This window comes from Gossypium arboreum, chromosome 7, assembly GCF_025698485.1.
Source record: "Gossypium arboreum isolate Shixiya-1 chromosome 7, ASM2569848v2, whole genome shotgun sequence".
Taxonomy (NCBI): Eukaryota; Viridiplantae; Streptophyta; class Magnoliopsida; order Malvales; family Malvaceae; genus Gossypium; species Gossypium arboreum.
In genome coordinates this window covers 101,133,995-101,143,134 of record NC_069076.1, presented here as the reverse complement: position 1 = coordinate 101,143,134, position 9,140 = coordinate 101,133,995, and the positions used below count along the sequence as shown (strand labels likewise).

Here is a 9,140-nt window from a genome sequence, read left to right as displayed (position 1 = left end):
TATATATTTTCTAATTTTAATAATTTTTAATATTTGAATTTTTAAATAATATTTAATACTATTTATTGATTTTAATTTTTTTCTAATTTTTAATGAAAGTAGGAACATAATTGCTTTTTTGAAAAAAGTTTTAGGGTCTTTTGATGCATTTTGAAAGTTCAAGTACCTAATTGAGTGCAAAAAGAAAGTAGGGGCTTAATTGTTTTTTTTAAAAGGTTTGAGGGCCATTTTGATGCATTTTGAAAATTCAAGTACCCAAATGAGTGCCAAAAAAAAAAAGGCTTAATTGCTTTTTTTGAAAAAGTTTGAGGGCTTTTTGCACCCTTAAGTGAAGGTAAAACATTTTCTTGTTTAATTAATGTAATTTGCAGTTGGAATTGATTGTATTCGAGATGTGGTATGCTAATGGGTGAAGTTGAATTTTTTTAGGTGTCTGAATTATAAATTTTTTAGAGGGTTAAAAATATAATTTTTTTCATTGTATTAATGTAAAATTTTACAATTTTCAAGGAATTAAACTATAATTTTTTTTTTGTTTTTGGAGGGGACATAATTGAATTTTAAATTTTAGGAGGGACTGAAGTACAATTTGACCATTAAATTAACTTAAAACGTTGCAAACACTTGACAAACTAAAGATGCAATTTTTCATTTTGGGTTGGGGAGCGGCTATGGCCTTTACTTGCCCCCCCTCTAGCTTTGCCCCTAAGTATGCTCAAATCTAGTCTAATTCGTGTACATTCTCCAAATATCTATTAAAATGTTTTGTATGATATACTTTTTAACTCATTAATTTATATATTTGTTAAAGTTTTGGTTTACAAGATATGAGGTAATTCACACTATAATTGTGCCAAGAGTTATTGGAGGAATACTAGCTTGAGCATATGGGGTTTTGTTTAGATCTCATAGATTGATTCTTACTCATATAGGGAGGGAGTTTGTAAAAAGTGTATGGAGTTTGATGCGAGTTTCTCGATATGGACAACTTATCACATAAGGTCAGGAGTAGAGTGGCGGATGGTCAGACTTAAGGCGTTGCCTAAATTGACTTGATGTAATTAGTCATAGTCGAGCTTAGCCTTAGAAGGTTGGTGCTAGAAGGTGATGCAATGATTCGTACTTTGTCTCAAGATTTACATAAGATTTGATGAGCCTGACTATGATAGTTCATGACTTAGGTGACCCATCGTTAAGGTGATGATTTGTTATTTACGACAAGATGACCTTTTATAAGGGGCTATGTCCTTTCCTTATTGTTTCTTAAGTTGTGGTCCTATCCAGTGAAGAGCCTTAAGATTTGGCAGTGGACTTAAAAAGCCACCTACAAATGCTTTATGCCTAATTATGTTGGATAACACTTGCATCCTCTTTACTATCACAATTTTTAGCACAGAGTTAGTCAATGATTTTTCCCTAAATATCATCATTGCTTATTCTTTAGGAAATGTTCATGACCCATGGGTCTTTTACCTCCACGTGACATTGCTCTGTTAGGCTTTTTCCTATTGCCGAAAATTTCCCACTATTGCTTTCCGAAGGAGTTTTGGTCATATCTCAATCCCAGTGTGGCTAATCTTCTTCTCAACCACCTATTGATCATAGCCTTGTTTCGCTATTTCCTCACCAACTAATTAATCAAATGTGAGCCCTTCCTCAAGAAGATTCCTTATTTTGCTCCTTAGTTTATGGGGTATTAACAATCATTTCCTATTTTTGTTCCCTTCCCAATGGCAAAGTTATGCCTTTGTGGTGCGCTATTTTAAAGGCATTTGTATAGTTGTAACAATTTCCCCGTAGATAATGGATATGTTATAAAGTGACTTATTTTAAGGTTATATCTTTGGTGAAGTGAGGTCTTAGTATTAGGATCTAATGCCTTTAGTGCAGTAATATCATCAAAAGTACTTATAATTTTTTAAACAGATTGGTTTAATAAAATTTCGTCATTCTCATTAATATCTTTTGTATAATGTTTACAATGATTTTTATACGTAAAACAAAATATAAGCAAAAATTAACTCACTAATTATCTAATGTTTAATTAATATTATGTAAGAAGAAAACTCCTATCAGTAGAATAACATCTGAAGATCCAAACCAAAAAAGAGATCAACATTCTCATGAAAAAAACCATTAGACTAGCCTATGTGATATCCCATTGGTCGACCTATGAACGTACTGGAAAACTGCAGAATTAATATGATCACACAGTCTATGGGTCTACACAAATAAAACCAAAGTTTGATTATTAAGCTTATTCAAAATAGCAAATCAATCAGATTCAACAATGATGTGATGAAAGCGGTTTTTCCTAGCCATCTTAAGGAACTTGCTAGTGCAAGGGCCTTAGCCAAAAGTGTATCAAATGCATCATCTAAACATCAAGCACAACCTTTTGGATGGTGCCTTTGATTCTTTTTTATTCTTGATAAACCATAATATATACATATTTTTACCCTATGCTTGGCATATTTTTTAGATGATTTATCTTAAGATTTAATGAATTTGACGCTCCTAATCCTTTAATTTCATGTTTTATACTCAGGACAGCTTAAGAAAGCGAAAAGAGCAAGAAACAGTGGACAAAATGGGTCTAATTCAGTGTTTCACACGGCCTAGGCACTCTTACACGGGTAATCCACACGCCCGTGTGTCATGGCCGTGTCTTAGCCATCTTAAGGAACTTGCTAGTGCAAGGGCCTTGGCCGAAAGTGTATCAAAGGCACCATCTAAACATCAAGCACAACCTTTTGGATGGTGCCTTTGATTCTTTTTTATTCTTGATAAACCATAATATATACATATTTTTACCCCATGCTTGGCATATTTTTTGGATGATTTATCTTAAGATTTAATGAATTTGACGCTCCTAATCCTTTAATTTCATGTTTTATACTCAGGACAGCTTAAGAAAGCGAAAAGAGCAAGAAACAGTGGACAAAATGGGTCTAATTCAGTGTTTCACACGGCCTAGGCACTCTTACACGGGTAATCCACACGCCCGTGTGTCATGGCCGTGTCGACATTAAACCACGTCAAAATTGCACAAGGCCTGAGCACATTCACATAGGTGTGGCACACGGCCGTGTCCTTGTCGAGCCCAAGTCTAATTCTATTCGGAAAAGGCTAATTTTGAGCTATTTTTGGCATTCCAAAGACTATATAAACATCCTAGAAGAGGATCAAAGGGGAAATGAAAAGTAGAAGGTAGAGAATACTTGAAGAAAGCCATTGGAATCAGCTCGGAAGCAGGATCTACTTCAAGACTGAAGATCTCCATTCAATTTCTTTAGACGTTTTTAGGTTTCTTATGTTTTATTGTTTTCACAATTTTGAGATGTTTTCCCCCATTATTATGAACTAAATTCCCTAAATACCTAGGGAAGATGAAAACTAAGACGAATCTTATTATCTTTTGAACTATATGATAAATACTTGTTCTTATTCTTAATTATAAGTTTTAATTCTTGCTTTAATATTTCAGGGTATTAATTCAGGTTTTGATGTGCTTATTCAGTGGAGCAAAAGTCCCTGTTTAAGAGTAAATCTTCCATAATTAAGCGGAGTTGATTGCAATACTAGAGATAGGACGACATAAATCAGCCGGATTAAAGTCAAATCTAATAAGAGAATTCATAGATCGAGTTAATGCGACAATAGGGGTTTTAATTAGAAAGAGATTTCAATTAATGAACCTAGAGCCAGTTGTTTTTAGTCTCGAGAGAGATATTAACATAAATCAAGGATTTCTGCGGATTAAGTCAAGTGAATAAATCATCTAATTTAGAAGTAATAAGTAAAGGCTAGATGGATTCTTCCTTGGTTATTATCTTTTCCATCTGTTTTCCAATAGTATTTTCTAACTTTTACCGCTGTCGTGTTCTTAGTTAAGTAAATCGTTAATTTTAGTTTAAAAACATCTCTTTAATTCTTGGGCTAAATAATAAAAAGATAGTAATTACTAGTACTGTTCGATAGGTGTGCTTGCCTTAGTCAAATGTTTAGTTAGTTTAGCGACCATCAAGTTTTTGGCGTCGTTGTCGGGGACTAATATATTAGGAACGCTTGATTTTTATTACTTTAGCCATTTTTATTTTTAGTGTAATTTATTTTTTTATTTTAATTTACTAATTTTTCTTTTTTTTGCTTCTGGCAGGTTTCTATAGTTTATGACAAGAAGGAATCCGTCAGGACCATTACTATTTGATAATGAAATCGAAAGTACAACTCATAGAAATCGTAGAGAAATAAGGCAGAGTTTACAGTATATAGAGGAAGAGCACGAGGACGATACTAATACTACCGAGGAGGTGGATGAAAATCGAAATAATTGACTACCTCCTGTGATTGCTACAGTCCCTGTAAATCAGAATCCTACTCCTCGTACTATGTACGATTATGCTAAACCCAATCTCACTGGGGCTGAATCGAGTATTGTTCGACCTACCATTGCTGTAAACAATTTTGAACTAAAGCCAAATACAATTCAGATGATCCAACAGTTTATTCAGTTCAAAGGTCTGTAAGATGAGGATCCAAACATTCATTTGGCCAACTTTTTGGAATATTGTGACACTTTCAAAATCAACGGCGTTTCTGATGATGCCATTCGCCTAAGGGTATTTTCCTTCTCATTAAGAAATAAGGCTAAGTAGTGGTTGAACTCCCTACCACAAGGTTCAATCACTACTTGGAAACAGATGACCGAGAAGTTTCTACTAAAGTACTTTCCACCGGTTAAGACAGCTAAATTGAGGAACGATATCTCTTCTTTCGTGCAGATGGATTTAGAAACTTTATACGACGTATGGGAGAGGTATAAGGACTTACTAAGAAGGTGCCCTTACCATGAGTTACCTTTATGGCTAATGGTTCAAACTTTTCACAACGGTTTGAACCCCTAAACTAGGAAAATGGTCGATGTAGCTGCCGGTGGAACCATAAATAACAAAACACCTGAGGAAGCTTATGAGTTCATTGAAGAGAAGTTACTGAATAATTATCAGTGGCAAGTTATGAAAACAAAGCCAACGAAATCAGCCTGTGTTTTCAACCTAGATGTAGTCTTCCTGTTATGAAACCAGGTAGAACTCTTGAATAAAAAGATTGACGGTCTATGTGGTTCTACGCAGGTACATCCGGTGATGCAGTGTGACACGAGTGGAGGTGGAATGGGCAATTCAGAATATTTACCCTTCGACCCTTACATGGAGAACGAGTAAATAAATTATATGGGTAATAATTCCTGACCTAAAAATAATCCTTACAGTAACACTTACAATGCAGGTTGGAGGAACCACCCAAACTTCTCATTGGGAGGCCAAAGAAATCAGAGACCACCACCCCCTTCAGGCTTTCAACAACAACCTTACCAGCAAGAGAAAAAGCTGAACCTTGAAGAGATGATGACGAAATTTATTTCAGTAGCGGAAACCCATTTTCAAAACACTGAAACTGCACTAAAAAATCAAAAAGCATCGATTCAAGGGCTCGAGAATCAAATAGGACAACTGGCTAAGATGGTTTCAGAGAGATCACAAGGGAGCCTGCCTAGTGACACCGAACCCAACCCAATAGAGCACGTAAAAGCAATTACCCTAAGGAGTGGGAAAGTATTAACTGAATCTGAAAAGAAACTGTCACAAGAAGCTGGTAGGAAAGAGGATAAGGAGGTAAAACTCAAAATTAGTGAAAAACCGAGGCTGAGGGAATATAAACCACCAATCCCATATCCAGCAAAGTTGAAGAAAGACCACATGGATGCACAATTCGGTAAATTTCTTGAACTTTTTAAACAGCTGCATATTAATTTACCTTTTGTTGAAGCTATCTCGTAGATGCCTACATATGCAAAATTTTTGAAGGAGCTTCTAACAAATAAAAGGAAGTTTGAAGAGTTGTCTGCAGTAGAACTCAACGAGGAGTGCTCGGTCATACTCCAAAATAAACCGCCAACCAAACTGAAAGATCCATGAAGTTTTACTATTTCCTGCTTAATTGGTAGTTTAAATGTTGATAAGGCACTAGCTGATTTAGGAGCTAACATTAATTTGATGCCTTACAAAATGTTCAAGCAACTTGGCCTTGAGGAACCAAAACCTACTAAGATGAGTATTCAACTAGCTGTTAGATCTGTTAAATATCGTAGGGGTATTATTGAAGATATACTAATAAAAGTAGATAAATTCATATTCCCTATTGATTTTGTCGTGCTTGACATGAATGAGGATGTTGAAGTGCCTTTAATTTTAGGTCGCCCATTTTTAGCGACTCCTATGGCTATTATTAAAGTGGGTGACGGTAAACTTATGCTTAGGGGAGGTGACGAAGAGATTATCTTTAAAATTTATGATGCCATGAGATTTTCTAGAGAACAAAATGACTCCTGCTATTTTATTGATTATATTGATCATGCTACTCAATATTCTTTACAGGAAATCGTTCATAAGGACACGTTGGAACTGTGTCTTGCAAAAAGAGAGGAGGTAAATGACGATGATTCTGTGTTAGGTAAGACAAAAGCTTAATTAAATTCTAATGAGTCTTCATTGAGACAGAAGAATTATGAGGGTATTGAGGTAAATAATGAATTAAAATTAAAACCCTCTGTTGAAGAACCTCCTAAATTGGAATTGAAGCAACTACCAAATCACCTAGAATATGCATTTCTTGGAAATAATTCCACATTACCAGTGATTATTGCTTCAGATTTACAGCCAACCGAAAAGGATGAGTTACTTCAAGTGTTGAAGGAGTATAAAAGAGCTATAGCTTGGAAGATTTCTGACATAAGAGGGATTAGTCCTTTTTTTTTGCACACATAAAATTCTAATAGAAGATGAATATAAACCTTGTGTGCAAGCTCAAAGATGACTGAATCCTAACATGAAAGAAGTCGTAAAAGCTGAGCTGATTAAACTTCTAGATGCTAGAGTTATTTATGCTATCTCTGACAGTTCTTAGGTGAGTCTTGTGTAGGTTGTCCCTAAGAAAGGAGGCATGACTATTGTGGCATGACTGTTGTGGTTAATGAGAAGAATGAATTGATCCCAACACGAACAGTCACAGGATAGAGAGTTTGCATTGACTATAGGAAGTTAAACGATGTCACGAGAAAAAAACATTTTCCCTTACCATTCATTGATCAGATGTTGGAAAGATTATTTGGGCATATGTATTATTGCTTCCTAGATGGACTCTTTGGTTACTTCCAAATCCCAATAGCTTTTGAGAACCAAGAGAAATCGACAAATGCCTTTTTGATTATGTAATGCTCCTGCTACTTTTCAACGATGCATGTTGGCCATTTTTTATAAACTTGTAGAAGACATTATGGAGGTATTTATGGATGAATTTTCGGTATTCGGTAACTCTTTTCATCTTTGCCTTAAAAATTTAAAACGAGTTCTAATAAGATGTGAGGAAACGAACCTTGTACTGAATTGGAAAAAATGTCACTTCATTGTTCGTGAAGGGATTGTGTTAGGCCACAAAATGTCTAACAAAGGGATCGAGATTGACAAAGTAAAAATTAAAACTATTGAGAAATTACCTCTCTTTAGTTCAGTTAAGGCTATTCGAAGCTTTTTAGGATATGCTGGATTTTATAGAAGATTTATTAATGATTTTTCTAAAATAGCTAAACCTTTAACGAATTTACTAGAAAAAGATGTGCCTTTCGATTTCAATCAGAAATGTTTAGAAGCATTTAATACTCGTAAGGATAAATTAATTAATGCTCCGATTGTAGTTGCACCTGATTGGAATTTACCCTTTGAACTAATGTGTAATGCGAGTGATTTTGCAGTAGGTGCGATTATTGGACAGTGAAGAGACAAGCATTTTCAACCAATCTATTATGCTAGCAAGACATTGACAGCAGCACAAGAAAATTATACGATGATTGAGAAAAAATTATTGGCTGTGGTTTTTGCATTCGATAAATTTAGACCATATTTAATATTATCTAAAGTTGTTGTTTTCACTGATCATTTATCTCTTCGATACCTCCTTACTAAGACAGATGTAAACTAATAAGATGGATTTATTATTGCAGGAATTCGATTTAGAAGTTCAAGATAAAAAGGGAGTAGAAAATCTTACAGCAGATCATTTATCCAGATTAGAAAACCCACATCTTAAGAAGCTTGATGAGCATGAGATAAATGAATCATTCCCTAAAGAACAACTCTTTGCTATATCTAACTCTGAGGTATCTTGGTTTGCAGACATTGCGAATTATTTAGCTGCTAACGTTACACCAAAAGGGTTGACACATCAGCAAAAGAAGCGATTCTTTACTGATGTGAAAAACTACTTTTGGGAATATCTTTTTCTTTCCTGTATATGTGCAGATCAAGTCATTAGAAGATGCGTTACAAAATCAGAAGCAATTAAAATCTTGGAACATTACCACTCAGGATCGACTGGAGGACATTACAGTGGGACTAGGACCACTTATAAAATGCTCGAATCAGGTTTTTATTGGCCCACACTATTCAAAGACGCCAATAGGTATGTTACTTTTTGTGATAAATGCCAACGAACAGGTAATATCTCCAAACATGACGAAATGCCTCAAATGTATATGCTTTCATGTGAAATATTTGATGTATGGGGTATTGATTTTATGGGTCCATTCTCTAACTCATTTGGGAATAAATACATCTTAGTAGCCGTTGATTATATGTCCAAATGGGTGGAAGCCCAAGCTTTACCTACTAATGATGCTAGAATGGTGGTGAGGTTCCTTAAGAAACTTTTCTCTCGATTTGGAATACCTAGAGTGTGATATCCCGAATTACGGCCTAATCGGAATAGTGGTTTTGAGACCAAAAATACGACATAAAAATAATTATTTTATAATTATTTCAAGGTCTATGATATGATTGCATGATTGTGTGAAACTTTCGTGAAGAAATTCTATACATAAAGTGCTTAATTTGAATTTGGGACTAGATTGAATAAGTTGCAAAACTTGCATTCTAGAAGTTTCTAGTATGAAATTGCTTTGAAATATTAATTAGGAGGTCTTAAATAGAAATTTAACCAATTTCTAAGTTTATGGACAAAAATTGGACATGGATGGAATTTTTGAAAGTTTAGTAAGGAAATACATTTTGGTCATTTGGATATTA

At 34.6% G+C, this 9,140-nt stretch overlaps 1 non-coding gene across 1 annotated transcript; it reads right to left on the bottom strand.

Annotated features, from left to right (window-relative positions):
- Positions 1-4,751: 4,751 nt before the first annotated feature.
- Positions 4,752-4,858, bottom strand: LOC128295921 (small nucleolar RNA R71). The gene has a single exon (XR_008286470.1). It is a non-coding gene; the product is annotated as a small nucleolar RNA R71 (small nucleolar RNA).
- Positions 4,859-9,140: the final 4,282 nt, after the last annotated feature.